Here is a 24,734-nt window from a genome sequence, read left to right as displayed (position 1 = left end):
CTCTGGATACTGAGTTGGGTTTTAAATGTGTCTTTCTTGTAGATGGTGTGTAGTTAGGTCTGGCTTTGTGGTTCAATAGGAGTCTTTTCACAGGAAAATTCAGATCTCTAGTGACAAGACAAAAAAATGTTTGTTTTTAGCTTTATCACTATATTTTATATTATGCCTCCTTTTTTATTATGCAAAACTTTTACTCTATTTTTTTAATGATAACTTTGTTCAATATACTCTAGAATATTGGACATTTTTTAAAATTCAGACTTGCTCATAAAGGGAGTCAACATATAAGCCTAAAAATATGTAGAGGATTCTCTACATTCTGGACCCCTCTCTCTCTGGTCCACTAACTGAATTTAAGTTGATTATATATTTTTAGTGTCTATATTTATGGTTTTGTTTCTTGCTTTATCAACTTTAATATCTTTTGCCCTATTGGCTGTAAAAATCATCCAGTTTACACTATCTGTCCTTACCTCTCCTTTCCCTACCCAAGAGTTGGGATTTTTGTAATTTCTATATGGTGATTAAGACATTTACATTTACATTCCAGTCTATAATCAAATCTGTATTTTTTAAATCCTTGGGTTAATTGGATTTTACAATCACAGCCTTGCCTTTACCACGGACAAGTTAAGCTTGTTTTTTCAGTTTTTCAAGAAGCTTAGCAAATGCATATTCATTGAATATTTTTAAAAGTCTGTCTTCTGTCTTTATACCTGATACTTGTTTTGGTTAGATACATACATCTCAGTTAACTTTTTCTCTGAGGTCTTTATAGGTATCACTTTGCTGTCTTTGAGGATCTATTGGTAGAGCTTTATAAGTTTCAGGATACTCTTATCTAGCAACTGACCCATAAATTCCACTCCTAGGTATTTATCCAAGAGAGATACAAACATATGCTTACAAAAAGACTGGAATAGAAATGTTCACAGAAATTATACCCAAATGCATATCAACAAAATATATAAACCAGATATATTTCTACAATGGAACATTACTTAGGAATTAAAAGAAATAAACCACTGATACATGAGTCAACATGCCTAAATTTCACAGACATCATAGTGGCCAACATAGGCATTGATATATTCATTCCTGTGGTAAGACGGCTGTGCTAGAAATCTGGAGGCCTGGGTTCTAAGTCTTAGTGTACAAGTCAGAAATATAACTTATAAAACTCACATGTTTTCCAATTTTACTTTCATTATCTACAAAAGTTAAATGAAAGAGTTAAATGAAAGTATTTTCAGCTTTCATGAGACTCTAAATCCAGAGGTTTTAGTTATTTATAGTCCATTGTAACATGGTTAAGAATTTTGAAATACACATGAAGAAACATGAATCAAGTCTTTATCCCTTGTAATTTATTAGTTGTAATCTCTAATGACCTTCTAGTTTTAACACAATGGTTTCTACTTGCTGCAGACCTAAAACTGAAGAATGCAGGCTGATGGTGAATAAGATGAATTGAGACCACATTTACCAATCTAGTTCATTTCTCAACTTTTCCTCTTCTACTCCAATAATGGTCAAGCATTTCTTTTTTTAAAATATATATATTTATTTTTTAGTTGTAGTTGGACACAATACCTTTATTTTATTTATTTATATGTGGTGCTGAGGATCGAACCCAGGGCCTCGCATGTGTTAGGCGAACACTCTACTGCTGAGTCATAACCCCAGACCAAGCATTTCTTATATTTAGCTATTAAACTACCAAATATGTGTTGAATGTTTATCACAGCTCTGTATATAATCCTGTAAGTATGTTTTATTATTGGCTAGGGATTAAAATTATCGTATCTGGTTTCTTCTTTAAAATAGTAGATACATATGAGAAGTTTTTACTCTTTATGAACGTTGAAGCATGCCCTGTGATTAACACATTTTCTCAACCTGCTGAATTTTTCTTTCCTCAAATAAGGTCTTTGTTCATACACAAAATAGGGACTCTTTGCAGATGTAGCTCTTGGAAGAAAGAAAAGAGAAAAGAACATATAGGAGACCCCTTATCCACAGAGAGTATGTTCCAAAACCTCCAGTGTATGCCTGGAATTATGAATAGCACGGAACTATGTGTACTGTTTTCCCTTATTTCTACTATCTATGATAAAGTATAATTTATAAAGTAGGCAGAATATAATATTAAAAACAATAACATTCCGTAGATCTTAACAACCTCAATATACATTTTTTTTATTTTCTTATTAAGTTGAGTGTTAAGGTCTATAAACAAGTCAGGATGGCACCTGGTATTTTGCCAGAGAAATGTTAGAATCTGTAAACAAGACAGACTGGTGCCTGGCAAAATGCCAAAGGGAGTGGTTTATGAAGTAACAAAAGCGAGCCATTAAGTGTGGAGATTCCTTATTGGTTGACTGCTGTATCTATTTTATGCTAATTAGATAAGCTATATAAAATGTATAAATACCACTCCTGTCCTACAATAAATGGCTCCCATTCCTGCTGCATCAACATACACAAGTTGTTCGTCACCCCCCGGTTATTTTGCCCAGCCAGCCGGACTGCAGCAGTTGAGAACTTTCAGATTTTTGCTTAGTGGAAGGTCTTCTCTTTGGTACATGTAAATTGATGTGCACATTGGAACCATCAAGTAAGGTGCAAGTAACTTGAACGCAAGCACTGTGATGCCATGACAGTGGATCTTATAACTGAAACAATTACTAAGTGACTAACAGGCTGGTAGTATGTATAGTGTGTATACGCTGATCAAAGGGATTATTAGCATCCAGGTGGGATGAAGTGGGATGGTCTGAGACCTTACCATTCTACTTAGAATGCTATAAAATTTAAAACTTATAGTTTACTTCTAAATTTTTATTTAATGTTTTCAGACCATAGCTGACTGGATAAATGAAATTGCTGAAGAAAAACCATGGAAAATGGACTATTGTAATAGCAACTATCCCTAAGGATTTTAATGATTTCTAGGCCATACACAAGGTGATGTTCCAACTCATAATTCAGATACAGTTTATGACTACTTGGAAGAATTCAGTTTGCTTTCTAAGTAAGTTAAGTAAATTTGCTTGATTCCAAGAGTATTCCACTGCCGTCCACTGGATCTGAAAAGTCCTGAAATTTAATGCTGGTGCTGATGCTCTCTGCAAAACTTAGAGATGTAGCTGCACTTCATTTTTCACTGCACTCTAGTTAGACTAGAGAACAGCAATCCCATCAATCTATGTTTTTCCGACTTTAGATGCTAAACTTTACACAGGCAAAAAATAGAAATCACTATTCTAAATTTCAGGTTGGTTCAACAGGGAATTTCCTTTCCAGTGCAGAAATGATTTTTTCCTTCTGATCTTTTGAACCTCACCTAAAACTGAGAGTTGTGAAACAGCCCCTTTTATTCCTATTAAAGGAAAGTGTGAAATAAAATGAGATAGAGTTCTCCTATCCAGGAGAGGATGCATTTTTTTTTCCCAAGACTGACCACTGAATCCTTTTAGAAATATTCAAAAGAACTCTGGGGGAACCTCTTTCTAGAGGTACACTCTGTAACATCCATGCATGTGCTCAGAAGCTTTGACAATGACTAGGGATTACCTGTTCCATGCATGTGAAACTTCATCCCCTCCTGTCTGCAAGCAATGACCAGTTTGCTGTTCGATAAGGTTGGAAACCTCACTGGATTCTCCGCTTTTCTCATAGATCTTATTCAGTGGCTTCTATAGTACAGGAAGCCTTTGCTCATTTGATTAATTAACATCCTCTGCTAAATATTTTTGTTTCCTCTAAATGTTGCTTATTCTCTTTCTGAAGGATTTTTTTTAACATAGAAAACATATATGAACATCTTTTTGGGAACTATTCAAGCAAAATGCAGAACTCCATTTCTGAAATAGTTTCAAGTCCTTCTTAGATTGAAGAGAGTGACAGTGAAATAGATTGTGTATGTGTTCCTAAACCTTCTTCCTCCCCCATATCCTTCCTGTAGTTCCCCACTAAAGTTGTGAATTGCTTTGACCAGGTACAGAATGGGTGAGCGTGCCAGCTTGCTAGTTCTGAGTTCTGTCTTAAGAGACAGCATGTTTCTTTCAACCTTTCTGGCACTTTTGACGTCGCCATGAGAGCTACCTGCTTTAGATTGTCTGCTGGTCCCAAAGCAATGAGAGCGTATGATGCTGAAGTACTCCAGTGGTACACAGCCAGCAAGAGTTATTATATCTGCCTATTGTCTGCCACTGTGTTTTGAGAATTTATAACAGTGTTATTGTGACAATAGGCGACTGGTAGAAGCAAGAAACACAGAAAACAAGATTATCTTCCTGAGGTTCATTTTTAGCAGAAATCTCTCTCTGAAAGAGTACACAGGTCAAACAGATGAAGAGCTTTTTAGCATTTGATTAAGGCATGTTCACCATGCCATGTTATAAAGTATTCATTTTCATTTAAGAGTAAGTGGTTGCACAACACCTCCTGAGGTTTCCTCGGAGATTTCATTTGATTTGTATTAACCTGGTAGAATAGATCTGAGAGGATAGTCAGTCACACAAATTTTCACATTCCGCATTATTTTATCATTCATTATTTCAGCCCTAATTATTATCTACCTCCCATTCCTCCATGAAACAGAATCTAATAATCCATCATGAGCGGGCCAGCTTGCCAGTTCTCATCTAATTAAAAAAAAAAAAATCCCACTTCACCCTTACTGTACAATTAAAGATATTCTAGAACTTCTTTTGCTAGTATTACTTCTGCTCACCCCAGTCTTATTCTCCCCTAACCTTTCAAAAGACTCAGACAATTACCAGCAAACCCTCTTGCTGCCCCACCTCTTATCAAACCAGAATGATAATTACTATTCACCTACATGATTTCATGATCTGTCCCTGATAAGGGTTATTTTAGCTAGGCTAGTTAGCTTTCTAAAACTGTGAAAAAATACCTGAGATAAACCATTTGTAAGGAGGAAAGATTTATTTTTACTCACAGTTTCAGAGATTTCAATCCATGCTTGGCCTTGTTGCTTTGGGCCTGAGGTGGCACAGCCCCCCACGGGAGGAGTGTGTGGTGGAGAAACCCTGTTCCAACTTATGGCGGCTAGGAAACAATGATGAAGAGCAAGGGTCAGGGTCCCACAGTTCCTTCCAGTGACCTATCTTCTTTCTGCTAGGCTAAATGATTCATCACCTACCAATGGTGCCAGGAGCTAGGGACCAAGCCCTCAATGCATGGGTCTTTGGGAGACAATCCAAATCCAAACTATTGCACCAGCCTTTGCATTTTTAATCTTGAATTTAGCAATTATTCTAACATGTTGAGTATATAAACAACAAAGCATCATATTCTGATTGCTTATTTTGAATCCTAGCAGTTGGTCTCTTATGTTCACATGAATCAGACATTAACCAGTAGAACGCTCTTTTGTTATTATTGGACAACTAGCATTCACTTTATATTCCCTTGTTAGTACACTTACAAATGCAATACCGAATAAATTTATTGCAGTATATTAAACCACTTTGATTTTGTAAACTAAAACTGGAGAGCACTTCTCTCCAGGGCAATCAAGAAAGAGGCTTTGTGCTCCACCATCAGTACCTGAAACTGAAACTCTGTTGAAACTATTCCTTGATTTTTCTACTTGAGAGAAATAAATAATTCTTAAGTGCAATGTCAGTAGTGAAAAATACACAAAATTTATTTGGATATTATTTTTTTACATCAAAACTGTAAAGTAGTTGTTAATCTGTGCTCATAATAAATGAGACATGTGAATATATATGTACACATATACTTCCAAAAGCAACAGAGAAGGATCTTTTGTGTGTGTTTAAGACATACACAATCTATTATATTTTCCCATGAAGATACAAAACCATGTCATCCTTTGTAGAGTAGAAAACCATGTACTAAATCTTCATGGGTGATCTGACCATGTCAACTGCAAGGCAGATAGAATCTTTCATAATCTTCCAAATTACATAGAAGTATAATGAATGCAACATAAAAGGACTTTCTTATTTGGGGGGCCCTCAAGAAAAATGTGTGTGAAAAAGAAAAAATGAAGGGACAGATATATTTATTTATTTTTATTTTTATTTTTTTGTACCAGGGATTGAGCCCAGGGGCACTTAACCACTGAGCTACATCCCCACCCCTTTTTATTTTTTATTTTAAGACTGGGTCTAAGTTGGTTAGGGCCTCACTAAGGTGCTGAGGCTGGCTTTGAACTTTTGATCCCCTGCCTCAGCTGCTGAGATTACAGGTGTGCCTCACTGTGCCTAGTCAGATTGAATTTTTAACAGGAGGATATGAACAAATTTCAGCACAATTGAAGCAACAGTCATAGAGAACACTGGTGGCAGAGGCAAAGAGGAATGTAGAATAAATAGAAAAGAAACTTCTGACGATCAATAATAGGTAGACAGGAGAGGAAGAAAAAGATGATAGATATTGCAAGTACTTGACTTTTAGGCTAAGACACAGCTGATACCCAAGCTTTCATTCTCTCAAGGCCAAAAGCAGACAACAAAACAGCTTGTCAATGCAGAAGAAAAACATCAAAAGGGTCAAAATGTGCTCTGTTGTCCCTTGAGAGGAGAAATGCAGGAGAAGATAAGGTGAAACAGGATGGAGCAGAGACTTGGAGAGCCATGAAGGGTAAACTGATGAAGAGGGAGGCATTGAGGGAAGGGTGCAGGAGATATTGGTAATCTCTATTTTAGCAATAAGGATAGTATTGCTTATAAAGGCAAGGAAAGTTATAGAGTCCTTCAGGCAAGGAAAAATAACAGAAGACTTAATGGAATGAGGTGAGAGAGGCCAAAGAGAGCAGCAAGGCTTGAAGAGCTACTCAAAATTGTTAAGAATGCAGAAAATATATATATATATATATATATATATATATATATATATATATATATATATATATATATAGAGTTAAAAAAGGCAAGAGAAAAAAAAACAAAGCAGAAATTTGTTATTATGAGAGGCAAAAAAATATTTATAATAGCAAATTTGAATTCTCTTTTCCCCAGAAAAAAATTAAGTTCTACATGTTCTCCCAAAGTGTAGTCACACATTTCTCTTTTTACCCTGATTTTTCACATCATTATTGTTTTAATGAAAAAACTATTACATTCAATAGGATTTGTGTGTCCACAAACATTACACATGTGAATTATAACGCATAATAATTAAATGCCTACCCAAAAGTGCACCACCCAGACCAAAGTACCAAAAAATTAATTAAGCATCTACTCGTATGGTCGTCTCCCTCCCTTCCCTCCACCTTCCTCTTGCAGATAACCTTTATCTAAAGCTTTCACAATACTTCTGCGCAATATACTCCCAGTGAGATTTTACAGTGCTTCCAGGATTCCTTTAACAGGTTGAGTTGAACACATTCTGAAACTTTTTTTTTAACATCAAGAAAGAATAAAATCCAAGAATCCAAATTCAATATTTACTATCAAGAATTTACTACCAAGAATTCAATATTTACTATCTCAAAGTAGTTTCTCTCCTGGGGTGCATTTAAGCTCCTACCTCCATCCCCTCACCTGGATGGCCAGCATTGTTTGGCCAGGCTGGTCTACTGACCTTAACACAAAGGGAGTCCCCATTCCAGCTGGTCTAAGAGGCTAGGTCAGCTCTTCAGGTGAGCTTTCCTCCCTCTGTTGCCCAGGGAAAGTGACTGTTGGGAGTCAGGAATGTTTCATCACCAAAGCAAGATGAAGGCTGTTTGTTAAGGAGGATATGTAATTGAACAAGAAGAGCTTTATTACTTCTGGTTACATTTTGCAGTCATGTTCCATACAAACCAATCCATATCTTCTTTGTGCCTGTTTTCTCCACATTGCTTTGTAAGATTTGCAGATACCTGCATGTAAAACCATCATTATTTTTTCTTGCTGAAGCTTAAGTTATTTTTAAATATCATATGACTAGAAATTTAATAGTCATTTAATACTTGAAAATAACCATGTACAGCTGGGAAAGAACTTTCTTAAAACTAGTTTTAAAGAATAAAGGAAAAAGAAGAAAGTGTGTGTGTGTGTGTATGTGTGTGTGGATGTGTGTGTGTATGTGTGTGTGTGTGTGTGTGAGAGAGAGAGAGAGAGAGAGAGAGAGAGAGAGAGAGATCTGTATGATATTAAACAGTAAATCGTTAAATTGTTCTTCCACTCCTTAATTCAGTTGCTTAATAAAATGTTACCTACTTCACCCAATACCACGGTTTCTAATTTGTCTGATTTATTCTTTAAAAAAAAAGCAAACAAACCTTTTTCTCCTTTTGTGTTCAAACTGTCTTTATGTAAGGCAAACTCAGATACATATTTCCATTTTTCTCAAGACTTCACATCTGACAAAATGGTCATGTTGGTCGTATTTAAAGAAAAAAACGGATTGTACGTAAGATAGTTAACACAATGCATTGTTCTTAAAATAAGAGTGATAGTAATCTCTGAAAGACCCAGTGGGTGTCTCCCATATTCATCTATTAATTTCTTCCCAGTGCAAAAAGTCAGTCTCATCTTCATCTAAGGACAAAAACATGAATAATGAGTAACTGCCAATTAGTGTTCTCCTTAGAAAGAATCAAATTACGTAATATTGACAAGTGTGCTTAGAAATTTCAAAATTACATTAATTCCTTATATATGTAAATCAGGAACAGAACGCACTTCTCTCACCAAACACTCTTTTGAGAAATTTCACAGAAGGCTATTGTAAACTCCTAAATATTAACTCAGCATAGTTTTATTTCTCTATGATTAGAAATAACCTCAATGGAAAAATACGATCTCAGTGGAAAGGAACTTCTGAATCCCTTTGTGTTGTAGAAGTAGGGTTGTCAAAATGTCATGTTGTTGAAAATGGGGTCAGTGAGAACCAGCTTATGAACTATGCAGTAAATAGAGCTAGATATTGATATTCCACATCGACCACAGTCACTTGAACAACAAAATTTTCTAACAACTCCCAGAACTTACTGATAATACCTCATTTTACTGCCTGGTTGGACAATTTTCAGGGCCATATTTTAGCTGATTCTTAAAAAGTCAAAACCAATTCCACAAATGTGTCTATTTCTAGTCACCCTTGGGGCAGTGATTTCCCTTACTGCCTTCTATAGTACTTTTAACAGTTTTGTTCCTTCCCTGCCATTTTGAGATTTCCCATGGCCACCTCAGACCCCTTATTTCATGGGATTGCAGGATTTTTTAAGTCATTATTGTTTTAAAAAAATGTGTTCAGTTACTTGCTTTCTAAATTATCCTGCAGATCATCCAACTATAAGCTGAAATATCTTGCACTTTACCCAAGGCAATTACAGAATACATTATGTTGTACAATCAATAAAATCCCAGAAAAATCAGCCCTGATCTTATATTTGAGCTAATGCAATTCAGGAGAAAGGCCTCTATTATTTGCCTTGGTGCTTTCAAAGCATTATGGAAATGCATAAATACAATAATTACCGTTTAAATAGCTGTTCCATTCTAAAAGCACAAAATCCGTGATTGAGTTTTGCCAGATAATCATTGAAAACTGACATCGAATACTGCCAGGTTTTTTTGTTTCATTTGTCAGAATGTTTTATCACCTCAGCTTTTCATTCTATATTCAGAACATAATTGAGTGAAATGCAGTTTAAAATGAAAAGAAATCTATTCCCTTTTATGAGAACATTCACCCATTAAAGGTTAAATAAAAGGTGAAGCGCATTTAACTTATCTGAATACAAATGACTTCACTTTGACTATTTAAACATTAAATAGTAAATGATCAATTTCCATCAGTAACCAAGTTTTTCCATGTTACTAACTATATGGGTGTATATCTTTTGAAAAGCTTACATGATGTAGTACTTACTTTGATTTCTTTAGTATCTTTTTGGTAGGAAATTTACATTAATTTTAGGAAGTAATTTAGACAATCTCTTATTAGCTCTGAAATGTTTGTGTTCAAATACATATACACACATACATGTACTGTTAGAAGATATTACTGTCTTTTTGATGCTGGTGAGTCTTAGTTAATGTAATTTTTATTCATCAGTATGTTTTTCTCTGTTTAAAAACTGGAGGAAGATTAAAAAATGGTTTAAAATTTTCTTAGAAAGAAATTATAATGAACCTCTGTTATTATGGGTTAATTAATATTTCATGCTAGTATTGTATCAAAATATCAATTTATCTGTCTATCTTATGGATTTTCTTTCTTATAGCATTTTGTGAAACAGACTTTAGAATAAATACAGTTAATTATGTTTAAAATAATTCAGAAATAAGTAAATTATATCCACATAGTTGAGTAGTGGAACAAATTAAAACTGCAGAACTTGTTTTGTTGCTGTGCATCTCTTGAAAAACTGTGCCCTAAAATAATTTTTGCAGTCAAACTACTGCATAAGTGAGGAGTAATTAAAACATGTGAATGCATCATCTTTAATTATATCTGATTTGTATGTTGCCTATAAACATTGTTGAGATGATCTCAATTGGTATGGAGTAACACATATTTAAAATAGTAAATTATAATCTCAAAAATTTTAGGCTATATGGATTGGGGTTGTGGCTCAGTGGTAGAGCACTTGCCTCACATGGGTGAGACACTGGGTTTGATTCTAAGCACTGCATATAAATAAATGAATAAAATAAAGGTACGTCACATCTAAAAATATTTTTAAAATTTTTAGGCTATAATAATTTTTGTTATATGGACCATGTTTACTACATAGACTTGTTTAGAGAGGAAATATAGAAATAATCAGAAAATCAATAAACAATGTGAGGATTAAAACATTTTCCTGGATATTAGCAAAATATCACCTCTTAGTATACTGATGTGGTAGATTTTCTTTTTCCACTGATAAACTAAAACCATGTTGAATTAATATGACATTTTTCTTTTTAAGAAAAATTGTTTTATAATATTCTTGCAAGGAGTGGTTAGGAAAGTTTTTGATATTTAGAATTCAATATTTTGTGGATAAGAGACTTTGAATCATAGCTAGTATTTGAAGGAGGCTTAGACATAGTGTCCAGTCCTCTCCCTCACCCATCATCACCGATGGTAGGCACTCATTCTCCACTTAAATATGAAGAATAACAGGGAACTTACTTCTTTGTGAGACTGTTCATTCAGTTGTGATTTGAGGCAGTTTAAATTATCTTGAAGACTCCTCTCTATACTGAGACATGATCTACTTATGATTTTTCACCCATTAATCTCAACTTTGACTTCCACACAAATAAGGTTCACCCTCCATGCCCCTCCGGAGGTTGTGTGCTCTGGTGGAAAAAGAAATGAACCACATGTCACCCAGCACACTTGGGGTCAAGCCCACTGTCGTCATAGTCAGCTGTGGAAGTGGTGACTTCCTCTGTAGACTAAGAGCAAGGAATCCTGGGTCATACAGCTTTTGTAACAATCAACCAAAATAGCACATGGAAACTCTTTCTGAAATAGAAACTGTCAAGCAAATAGGTGATTATTTCTCTCATGACTAATCACTCAGCTCTCTTGTTCCTTTTGAGTCTTCCTTTCTTTAAGGCAAGACATTCCAAATACCTTAACCAGTCACTCTGTGGTATGGATTTAGGTCATCATTCTTGGTTCCCTTTGGCTTGTCAGCATTTCTACTGAGATGATCTCCATTGTCTACGGCCATACCACCTTGAACACACTCAATCTCATCTGATCTCTGGAAGATAAGCAGGGTCTGGCCTGGTTAGTACTTGGATGAGAGATGATCTCCAGAAGAATGCCAGAGATGGATGCCTACATTTATTTTCTCAAATAATTCTCAAAACATTATCATTTCAGACAATGAAACCAGGAGGGCTCAGAGAGGATAGATGACATCCCAACAGTCACACAGTGCTTCATGATGGGGCCAATAGTCTAACTCTACCACCAGAACCTGTACTCTCCAGCTCTTGTGGAATCACCCAGCATTTGTTAATATTGAGTATATTGTATCAGATATGAGGGACATGAAATTATGTCTTCATAGAACTCAATGTATAATAGAGAATTTAGATAAGGAAATCAATACTTGTCAAAAAATCACTGCAAAAATACAATGTGGGAATTTTCATAATAGAAGTGAGAGGGGTCACACTATTATCCCTCTGGGCACACTACTTTTAACCCAGGCAATTGAAGAATTTTTTCTCTTGCCAGCTAGCACCTGGTAGATGACATCATGGAAGTGTTCACACAGAAGAAAGCATGTTTCTCAGCAGGCACATTGCTGAGGGGACCCACAAGTCGAGGAGAGAGTTAAACATGGTCATCTGTAATGTGCTTTTAAACTTTTGGATTCTATAAGCTTGAGCTGGAGTCAAACAAACTCTAAAGTCATATTTACCTAAACTAATATTCCCCAACCCTACACATCTGCAGTTGATTGTTTAGAAGCTAAGTGCAAAACTTGACATTTTTCTCTTATGAAATTCCTCCTGTCAAACGTGTCTCACTGTTCTTTTGGAAACTGCTTTCATCATTCAGCATGACCACTCTCAAGTCCAACCCTGCGTCTTCTGTAAATGTTATCTGCATGCCCTCTTTGTCCTCATTCATCCAACAGAATTTATTAAGCTTCTGCTCTTGGCCAGGTGCCGTGCTTATGCAGGTAAGGGAGGCACTCTCAGGCCAGTTACTGGAAAAGCACAGAGTGTCAATGCCATCAATGAAAGATGCACAGGGATGGAGGGGAGCACAGAGAGGGTGATGCCTAGCTGGGGTGGGGGGATGGAGATGGGACAAAGAGTGGAGGCTTCTTGGCTTTGTCCTGAGATACATGCCACAGAGGGGAGAGGGCTTCAAGTGCTTCGAGCAGGGGTGCACTGTGGACAGTAATGAGAGAAGCAAGGAGGATGGAATTTGAAGAACTGTGAATCAGTTCAATGGGGCTGTAGTACAGGACACAAGAAGGCAGAGAGAGTGGGAATGATGCTGGGATGGTCTTTCAGGAGTCACTGAATGAAGGGCACCCAGCAAACTGCAATTGAGAGTCACTCCAGATGTACATCAGTCAGTGCCTTTGTGAGTGAGAACCAGTCCTTCAGTCAAAGGGCTATGTAACTTACTCATCATTAGTGCTATTGTATGGGTCAAGAAATGGAAAGGGTGAAGGTAAGAATAACAAGAAGGAGAGGAAGAACCAGGAGGAGAAAAGTGACTTCTGACTACAAAGGCTGAAAATAGAAAACTGTAAGGGAGGTATTATTTCAGATAGATAGAGTGCACTGTCAAGAGTCAAAAACGAAGAACCGTCTAGAAGGATCTCTCTCTCCTCTCTCTCTCTCTCTCTCTCTCTCTCTCTCTCTCTCTCTCTCTCCTAGGGATTGAATCTAGGGGTGCTTAACCATTGAGCTGTATCCTCAGTCCTTTTTTAATTTTTATTTTTTTATCTTGAGGCAGATTCTCACTAAATTGCTCAGGGCCTTGTTAAATTGTTGAGGCTGGCTTTGAATTTGAGATCCTCTTGCTTCAGCCTTCCCAGCTGCTGGGATTACAGGTGTGAACCGCCAGGCTCTGCAAACTCTCAATCTTGATGCAAGAACAAAGTTCTGCTTCTAAGAAGCCTTACACATTAAGGTGAGAAACCAGAACTAAGCCAACTCTGGCAACTAAACCACCCCAGGGTAAAAGCAAATTCAAAAGACATCTCTCTTCTATGTAACTTTGCTCAATTGGTATAATTATAGAATAGTTGGTCCCTTGTTAAATGAAGTTAATTTTTCGATAAGGAATGATTGGAAAATCTTTAGATCCTTTATGTATCATAAAGGAGGTAATTATCCAGTTACTGTAACAGATGATCAATAAATAATATATGAGTTTTGCAAATCACTAAGGATTAGTTTATCACATTTAATTTAGATATACAAAAACATATATAATAACACCTAAATGAGTGAAAACTTACCACCTCAAATGGAAGCAAGGCTGGAGTCAGATATTCATGTTTTTCATTGTTAATGCCTTGGTACTATTTGAGTTTTGGCTATATTAATGTATTATTTTAGATATGTAAAAATAATGGAATATGGAAAATGAGCTAGATGTAGAAATATTTTTTAAATGTTAAAAAGTAGAGATACAACTATCTACCCAAAGACAAAATGAAAGTTATAATTTAGATTTTACTTAGAAAAAAAAAAGAAAATCTTTAGAAAGAATGATGAATAAAGGTAGGAACAATTTTTTAACATGAACTATTTATCCTAAATTCATTAAGTGCTCTGTATCTCTAACAACAAATTACTACCGAGACATCTTGGTTTATTTAAGTTTTCCAGGTATGTGGCAATTAAGAAGAACCAAAATTAATTGGATAGTGGGTCAGCCACCTCAATAGATGAACAATGAATCTGGCTTCTATTACCACATAACCAGTGGAAATGAGAAATCCCTAGTTTAAAAAATACTTTAAAAAATGTTGCATGTGGTTGTGAACATTTTGTCTCCCTCCCTAGATTTAAATTCACGGGAAACTAGGAAAACTTCCTGGGAACTAGGAAAAACAAGTGTTAGGTCTCTTTTCTCCTGACTGAAGACTGGCTGGAAAAAGAATACATACAAAATATTTAAGCACTGAATAACAAGCTCTCTTTTTGGAATCAGCTCTCTGATGATAGAGCTAGATTTGAACAACCATATCCTTTTTCAAGCAGCTTTTCACAGAGACACCAGAGAATGTGTTTTATGTAACTTTACTGTCTCAGTAGCGTTCACAGATCCATTGTTGTCCCCTCTTCTCTCCACTGTTCTCTGGTGCTGGTGACATCAGTCACTTTTGAACCTAGAGTTTATATTCATTTTAGCTGGCTCTTTGTGGTATAAATCAAGTGTTGATGTGACTCTATTTTATCTTGATTCTTCTATTTTCAATGGCCTCTTAAGATCTTTACAAAAAAAAAAAAAAAACAAGCAAAACAAAAATATTTCTCCACAAGTTGACTGTATCCTGCTTCTGTGCATTTCTTTTTGACCACATCCTCCACATTGTCATCTTAAGGACATTCTATTGATAGGTCCTCCTAGGGTATTGACTCTGGAGTGCATGATGCTGGTCCATACACCTATAATTGAGATATATAAAATAAGAAAACTGGTAGCAATCACGACTAGTTCAATCCATTGTACATAATTTGGAGAGGTTTAGTTTTTGCATATCATGATTTCTCCTTTCCCATTAAAAGATGTTAAAGATATCTGATAACTTCATCTTTTATTTTAAAATTATTAGTACAATAGAACTTCCCTTGGTTCCTCCTCCTGCACTTATTTTTTACTTTATTGTCTTCTATCTGGATTTCATGGTGTGCGCTTACCCCTCTATAACTGTCCATTCATATTTTATTTGAACCACACACATTTTGTGGACTCATTTCACTCAGTACAGTCATCCTAGTAACAGGAGAGGGTCAGACTTGGACTTCAAAGTTCAAATTCTTAGTCCTTCCTTTATTGGTTATGCAACCATTATGGATGGAATTATGTTCCCTGAAAATTAATATGTTCAAGCATTAATCCCCAATGTGACTGTATATGGAGATGGGGCCTTCTAGGAGGTAATTAATGTTAAAAGACGTTATAAAGGTAAAGTACTAATCTGGTGACTGGTATTTTTATAAGAAGTTGAAGAGTCACTAAGATCTTTCTCTGTGAGAACAACAGAGAAGGCAGCCATTGGCAAGCCAAGAAGAGACATCTCACTAGATACCAACATTACCTGTACCTTCATCATGGACTTTTAGCCTCCAGAATTGAGAGAAAATGAATTTCTGTTGTTTAAGCCACCCTGTCTGTGATATCTTGTTATAGCAGCCTATCAGACTGACATAGTGACCTTCAATGGATTGTTGAACTTTTGAGACTTAATTGTAAAATTAATGCTATTCCGTATGTCATATTTTTGCATTGAAGAGACAGTCAGATGATACATTCGAAACTTCACACAGTGCTTGGCACATGGTAAGTGCTCAAAACTCATTAGTTATTATTATTACTTCACTGCAAAATCATTCACTGTGACATGTGTTTTTTTAATTGAGAATTCTTGAGCCATGTTGGGACACATTGGTCAAGAAAAATTTAACTAACAGGAACTCTGCAAAGTCCCGGTCAATCTAAGAATGTACCTGATTTGATTGTCCTTGCCAACTATGCTGTAGTAATAATTGATGAGGCACTTTATAGACACATTAATCAATTAAAAAGACAATTTGCCCATGGCTAGGAAGTAATTACTAATTACTATTAGGAATAAATTAATAAGGTTATATCAATGCAAAAAATAGTGTAAGAGAAGGCAGAGAAGGCAAAAAAAAAAGGGGGGCAAAGATTGTTGATTTTCAAAACAACAACATGCAACTTGAGAAAAATTCACCAGATCGCCTTCATTTAGAGCTACCACTGGTTCTCTGTATCATGGTCCCTGCTTTTATCTCTACACTAAATTTCTTGTTGACTTGGGCTTTCTCTAATGGTTAGATATTCAAGTCACATATATTAAATAGCTCCATTAATTTTAGTTTTTTTTCTTTCTCTTTGCTGTCACCTTGGTATATAAGGTTTTCAGTGTTCATCAGGAATATCTTTGTCTATTTTTCTGAAAAGAATAATTTGTCCATTGAAAGATATTATTCTTGATCTAATTAAGAGAAGTCTTCCCTCCCTTCCTCCATTTCTTCCTGAATTTCTGTCTCTTTGTAGTTCATTGAAGAGCACTGGGCCCTCATTCTTCAGCCTGTGCCGTAGGATTTCTGCAATTTTGTAGATGTTGGCATCATCTACTTCCTGCTATCCCTTTTGTCCATGTCAGCACTCCATGGCTGGTAATCTATATTTCATAACAATGGTCACTTCTACCTTCTACGGGTGACTAAACACCACCAAATTCTCTCATAGATAGGTCTTCAAATCTATCCATTAGACACATTATCCCAATGTGCCTAAGGACTCTCAATCACAAGAATGATTTTAAGAAAAGTAAGGTTTAGGAAGAATGCAGGTCACAGTGAATGATTTTGCAATGAAATAATAATAATAGCTAACGGGTTTTGAGCACTTACCACTTGTCAGTAACCATGTTATGTGTCAAATGTATCATTTGGTGATAGCTGAAGACCACCAAATGTTTGTCCAGGTTGGGCTCAGAATCTTTGAAGAAATCAGTTCTGAGATCATTCAATACATTTGCACATTTATTCTTTAGATCAACAAACTGTATTCACTTTATGAACTGCGATGCTGTAGTTAAATCCTATAATTTTCAGACTTACATTGGCAACACTGCTTCCTAAACCTTACTTTTCTTAAAATCATTTTGTGGAAAACACTTTCATGTTCCCACGGATGCTCATTAGAGTCAGTTTTGCTGCCAACATTCATCTTCTTATCTTCTTTCATTGTCAAGACTATGACACATCTCTTTTCACCTTTGTTGTTGTTGTTGTATTTTTATAGTTCTGACCATGTTTATATCGGTGTCACCCATTTGCTGAGTCATCTTTACTTTCTGCTTTAACTTATTAAAATTTTCCCTTACTATCTTCATTAATTGTATCTGATTGGGAACATCTTTTTTTTCTTTTTATACCTTCATGAAATTTAAAGTTTTATAAGCTTCCACACTGCCCTGGACATCTTGAAAATAGACTGAGGCTCACCTATCTTTTATGGTCCCTTGTAGTTAAATGTTGCTCATTTATAAGGACATCTTTTGCATTTGCATTTGGAATTATATTAGAATGGCCGTGTTTAAAATATTTAGCTTTGTGCTTCCCAACCTATTTTTTATTTCTTTGAACAACATTGTCCTGAATGAAGGTTTTAGATTAATCAGTTATTTCAGTTGTTTGTGAGTATATACTATTACCCAGAATTTTGGAGTGCATAGGTGGTTTTAGGACATTAAACCCAAAGTGAGCCTTTTTATATGTTTTGCATGTGTGTGCATGTGTTCATGTAAGCACGTGTGATTTGCATGTTTTTTTAATTTTGAAATTATTTTAGACTTACAGAAGAGTTGCAGAGATAATATAAAGCACTGCCATGTATCTTTCTCCCAAATTTCCTTAATATGAACATTTTCCATAACTGTGTTATATTTATCAAAACTAAGAAACATTGGTACAATACTATTAACTACGTTACAGACTTAATTTCTACTAATGTCTTATGTTCCAGTGCCAAATCCAGGATTCTGTTGTTAGTCAGCTTCCCATTATCATAAAAAATACCTGAGATAATCTACTTACAAAAATAAAAGGTTTATTTTGGTTCAGAGTTTAGGAGTTTTTTAGTCCATGATCAGTTGTTCTTTTTGCTCTGGGCCTGTGACAATACACCAAAGGCTGGGAGCACATGGAGAAGCAAAACTTCTTATCTCATGAGTGGGAAGCAAAAGAGAAAGTGAAGAAGAGAGCATGGTCCCACAGTCCCCTTTGATGTTAAGCCTCCAAAGACCTAAAGACCTCCATGAAGCTCCACCTCTTAAAGTTTCTACCAATTCCCAGTATTACCAAGCTGGGAACTAAACCTTTAACACACAAGCCTTTGGAGGACATTCCAAATCCAAACTCTAGCATTCACATTACATTTAGTTGTAATGTCTTTAGTTGCCTCTGATCTGTCACAACATTCTTTTTCTTTTTCTTTCATGACATAACACTTTAAAAGGTATTGTCCAGGCATTTTGTAGAATGTTTCTCATTTTATCTGATGTTTGCCTCTGTCTTATGACATGATGTAATGTTAAGCTTGATCACTTGGTTTAGATGGTCTGGAAGTTTTTATACACTGTAAAGTTATGTATTTTTTGTAATTAATAAATATTTGGGTAAAGATATGCCAGGGCTATGTGAATATCCCGCTTCTCCATAAACTTCATCTATTTAGCATTCATTGATTGATCATGCCTGTAGCAATTATTATTTTGGTGTTCCTATAGTATTTCTTGTTTCTTCTGCATATATTAATTACAATTCTTCTGTAAGGAATAGTTTTCCTCCTCCCAAGTAATTTATTTACCCAATAATTTATTCACATCAGGGTGGGATCATGGACATTTATTTTACTCTTAAGATATAATCCAACTCTGTCCTCACTTTGCTACTAGAAATCATTTCTGCTGGCTTCTGTGTCCTTTTAAATATGATATCATCTTTTTAAAAATAAAGTTTTAATTCTGAATAATTTTAGACTTTAAAAACAATTGCAGATAGTAAAGCAAGTTCCCATATAGACATGTTTTACTTTATTTCCCCTATTTTTAGCATTTTATACTACCATGGTACATTTGTCAAAACTATGAAACCAACATTACTAGCAAAGGACTTCTCTAGTCAAAATTACTGTCCTTCGTTAATTCCAAATTTTGGATTTGACCAGTTGTATCATGAATGCCTTCTTTCTCTTTCAGGATCTAGTCTGTTGTAGCATATTACAGTCTCTGGTCTGGGATGGTTTTTTAGTCTTTCCATGTTTTTTCATGACCATCACAATCTTGAGGAATACTGGTCAAGTGTCCTATGGAATAAATTAACTTGGGAGGAGAAAAAAAATATTCCTTGCAGAAGAATTATAATTGATTGATGCTTTTCTCATGATTAGAACAGGGTTATGGGTTTTAGAAAGCATACTAAGGAACTGAGTGAGGCAGCTTCATGGCTAGTTAGGGCCACAGGAGAGCCACGTGAAGTCTCTGGTGATGCCAACTTTCAGTACCTGGCTCAGGCAGCGTGTGCCAGGTTTGTCCTCGTGTATTCTATGGAGCAACTCACTAAGTACAGCCCACCCTGGAAGGCAGAAGGGTAGGAATTTAGGTCCTCCTTCAGGAAAGGAGAGTGTTCACAGATATTATTTAGAATTCCTCTGAAAGGAATATTTCTCTTTTTTCTCATCGGCCTTATTTTTGCTCTAAGAATATACTCAGCTCCTCTGAGAATCCCTTAGGCCAAATCTCCAGTTTCTTGTTTTCTTATTATTTTCTTCCTGTTGATTGTGCTTATTCCATGTGTGTTTTTAATTAGTGCTTTATGGCTTCTTTGGAACTGTATTCCCTTCCCTTTTGACACATCTTTTCCACTGCTCTCAGGGCCCCACTTAATGTCTGTGCTGTATCTCTGTGGGGCGGCTACCTCTGTCTCTTCTCTAGGGCTGCTCTCTGCTTTCTCTTTATCAACAGAATATCTACAGCTACTTTTCTGGCTTGGACTGTTCCTAATCTGAGGATTTTAGTCCCAGATGGAATAGTCTCTTTTCGCTACGCTCACCTAACACTGTTATGCTGTTTTTTTTTTTTCTTTTGCTACAGCTGTTGTTTATCTCCAACTCCTCTGTTTTTCTTCCCGTTTCCACCCACTTGACCATCTGCAAATCAGTGAATTTATTTTCTTCTTCTTCCTCTTTTTCTTTACTCTTCCCCAAGGGGTCTCCTTGAATCCACGTGGGTGCATGTTACCTGCCTGCTCAGTTGTTGAACATCCTTACTCATGGTGACCTGGTCCTTGTGAGCTGTCTGTCTCCCTTTTACTTTACTATTTCAGGTTTCAGAAACACCTTCTTTTTTGTTTACACACAATTTAGTTATGTTCTTGTTAACCATACTGCAAAACCTGCAAACAATACTTTTATAACTTCTCTAGTCAAAATTACTGTCCTTCGTTAAGTGTTTGGACCCTGCTAAGTGCTGTACTATATAATTTATATTTATGGACAGTAATTAATATTTTGTAATTAATAAATATTTAGGAAAAGATATGCTTTTACTTTACTATTTCAGGTTTCAGAAACACCTTCTTTTTTGTTTACACACAATTTAGTTATGTTCTTGTTAACCATACTGCAAAACCTGCAAACAATACTTTTATAACTTCTCTAGTCAAAATTACTGTCCTTCGTTAAGTGTTTGGACCCTGCTAAGTGCTGTACTATATAATTTATATTTATGGACAGTAATTAATATTTTGTAATTAATAAATATTTAGGAAAAGATATGCTAGGGCTATGTGAATATCCTCTGAATTCCTATGATATATCAGTATCATACCCATTTTATAAGCAAGAAACCAAGGCTTGGAAGGTTAACTAACTTATAAGTTTGCTCATTTAATTTTAAAATCCTTCATATAATTCTGAGTCCTTTAGTTAACATGCAGATAAATTTAGAGTCATCTCTCTAGCACCTTCTGGCTCTCTGGACAGCTTTTGAATTTTTGATCCAGTTTAAATGAAAGTATCTAATTGGTGAGCAAAATTATCCTCATCTTGCTGTAAAATTTGAAGCTTCTCTCAAAGCCATGACTTTGTCCAATAACGAGTGAGGGTCTTACTATGTATTTCATATGTATTATTTTATATAACCCTCCTAAGCAACATTTGAAGTCGATAGGACTATTATTCCCATTATACCCATAAGAAATTCAATTTTAGTAACTTGCCCATTCTAATTGCACAACCGACTTAGTGCCAAACTGGAACTTAAACTCATGTGGTCTAAATAAGAGCCCATACTCTTCACTCATCCACTAGACATCGCAGTATTTCTAAAAGCCAGCCCTATCTATGCTGGTACTGCTTTCTCTTAGATACCTGTGTGTACAAGATCTGCTTCTTTGACTTTCCATCCTCAGCCTTAAGTAAGAATTACCATGTGGGCATAAAATTTTTATTAGGTCTCCAAGGTTAAATGAAGACTTTCATTTAGAAAGCATCATCTAACATATTCTCAGACCATGATATCATATTTATCTCCTGGCCATCAAGGAGATTCCGTCATCACGGATCATTAGGAGTTTAAACAGTTATTAATCACAAAGAAAAGAAATCTTAGGATTCTGCTTTTATTCACATATTCCAGGCAATAGAAAGAAGAGAGTCACGTTAACCACTACACATTCATTTCTCAGTGACATATTCTTACAGATTTCCAAGTATCAGCAATTTACTGGATGCTCTCCTTCATCGAGCATTTTGAAATTTCATTACCACAAGTTTTAAGGGGTACTCAAATACTTTCATTTGCTTGAAAGATTGCTGCATTCGATACCAGACATAACAAGTGAGCCATGGACTAAGACTTAAAAATCTTTGAGATTACAAAGATATTCATTACTAGGGAATTGATTATAGTGGGATTTAACCTGTTGCAACTAATTAGTGCTAGTTTTCTAATGGAGCCGAAGCTTAACAGTTTTTTGGCAATTTCAGTTGTATGGAAAGCCATGCATATTTTACAAAACCTACTTAGATTCCAAAGAGCGTGGTAAATCAGAGAATTTGAAGAAATAAAACACTGAGGAAGGTGAGTAGAGCATGTTTTTCAATAGCTTGCTCTTGAACTGTTTCATCTGCGGTATCTACTAGAAAAAAGGATAACAATAAAAATGACTGAAATATAATAAAATTTGGGAATAGGTTATTTTCCAAAAACCTTCTGAATGATCACTCCCTTATCTAAAAAATAAAGGCCTCAGATTTTCCACCTTCAGATTTCACCTGTATCACTACAATGAAATATGCAGTTACCTTTATCTCAGGCTCTGCATACTGTTCTTTCAGGTCCCTAGACTCTAGGTTATTGCCATGTGAATCGATATCATTCCACGATATAAAACTGGTTGTTTCTGAAAACAGATAATGCAGCACTTTTCTGTTAAACTATCTTTTCCAGTGACCCCATTACCATGAATTACTTTACTATCAATAGCAGCCAAGTATCTTCTCATAACTAAAAGATGCAAAAGGCTTAATGTTCTTTTTGAATAGCAATGACATGCAGTTGGTATAAAATTCAAAGAGCACAAAACATTGTAGATTGAGAGGAACTCTTCTTTTCCACTGAGGTCCTGTGCACTGTTTACCTTCACAGAGGTAAACCCACGATTGCCAGTTTTCTGTGTGTGCACTTCCGGAGGTATTCTGCTCTTTCCCCTGAGCCCAGGTGTTTCAAACATGATCACCATCCAATGAGTTTTTTAAAAATCAACAGCTTTATTGAGTATAGTTTACATGAACAATTAACCTATCTTAAGTCAAGGAAACATTCCATGCTTGTTAGTGAGTTTAGAGTCATGTGACCATTGCCACAGTACAAATTTAGAACATTATATCACACCAGAAATATTACCGGTGACCATTTGTGATGACTCCCTGTTCCCACCCTAGCAGTAGAAAACCGCTAATTTATTTTTTTGTCTTTTACATTGGCTCTTTATGGACATTTTCTATAAACACAGTCATATGACATGTGTTCTTTTCAACTGACTTTCACTTAGCCTAATGTTTTCTTAGATTCACCTGCAATGTAGCATATTCATTTTCCTAGCACTTTTTTTCATAACTGAGTACTGCTAGTATCAGAAGACTATCTAATGCAGATGTTGGCTGTTCCTCATCCTCCAGTTTCTCCATCCACATGTGTCTGCTTTATTCAATGCTGACCCTAACTCACAATATTGAGTTTTATAGTAAACCTCTCAGAAGACTTACTAGGGAGGCAGAAGAGTATGTTAACTTAACACCTCTCAACCAAACAATTGGACAACACCTAACAGGCATTTGTTTTCTCCCAAGATTTCTTTGTTTTCCTCCTATATCCAGGGCCCTCTAGTTAGCTCTTTTATTGAACCAGAACCCAGGCTTTTTAACTTTCTAGTATTCCCACTTCCTCTATTTCAGTTTTGTTTGCTTACCTTTCTCCTTCTAAGAAACAATATTTCCTCTTTGATTTATACATTGGATATTATCAATCCTTTTTTTTTTTTTTTTGCTACAGTTCCCCATCCTTGAAGCTTTATCCTGTCCTCTAATGATTTCTTGAAGTATTTCTCCTTAACATAAACAATGGTATCCCTTAAAGAGGAAAACTTTTTTTTTTTTTTTTTTTTGTGTGTGTGTGTGTGTGTGGTACTAGAGATTTATCCCAGTGGCACTTCACCACTGAGCTACATCCTTGACTCATTTTTATTTTGAGACAGGGTCTTATTAAGCTGTGGAAGCTGGCCTGCACTTGTAATCTTCCTACCTTAGCCACCTGAGTTGCTGGGATTACATACCTAAGAAATGTTTTGATGAATCATTGCTTTTATCCCCTTCTTCTTACATTAGCATGAAGAATTTTGGGGGGAAGCACATGAGAGGGGAAGGTCTGAATAAGTCAAGTTCCAACTGAGTGGTGGCTGCAGCAGAGATGTCTGTTTTAGTGGGCGTTCTAACACACCTGGGTGGGTACCTCCACTCAGTGCTGCCAGATCTCCATACATTCAGGTACTTTAATGCTTGATAATTGAGGACCTTAATATTATGTTATAAAATCTTGATTAGAAATTGAGCAAAAGACATTAGAGCTCTAAGTATCTGGGCTCGAATCACACCACCCCCACTTCCTAGTAAAGTAAATCTCTTGATAAATTGCAAGGAAGTGCTCAATGAGTGGTTGATTTTTATCTCCATATTTTCTAGAAATTACTGTTTCTCTCTTCTGTCAACTTTTTACCTTTTCCCTTCACTGCTGGATAAATATATTCCCAGATAATCATTAATATATTGAGTTCTCAGATTTCATAGATAAAAGGACTATCACAACTTCATTCCATCAACTTAATAAAACATTTAATTTTGAAAGTTCCAATATGATAAAAAAAGGTCATTATCCTGATCACTAGTCACCAGCAAAAATCAGGAAATAAATTCATAACCCACTTGAATCTAATGTATGAAATATGATA

This window comes from Callospermophilus lateralis, chromosome 3 (assembly GCF_048772815.1).
Source record: "Callospermophilus lateralis isolate mCalLat2 chromosome 3, mCalLat2.hap1, whole genome shotgun sequence".
NCBI lineage: Eukaryota > Metazoa > Chordata > Mammalia > Rodentia > Sciuridae > Callospermophilus > Callospermophilus lateralis.
Note: the sequence above shows the minus strand (reverse complement) of the source record.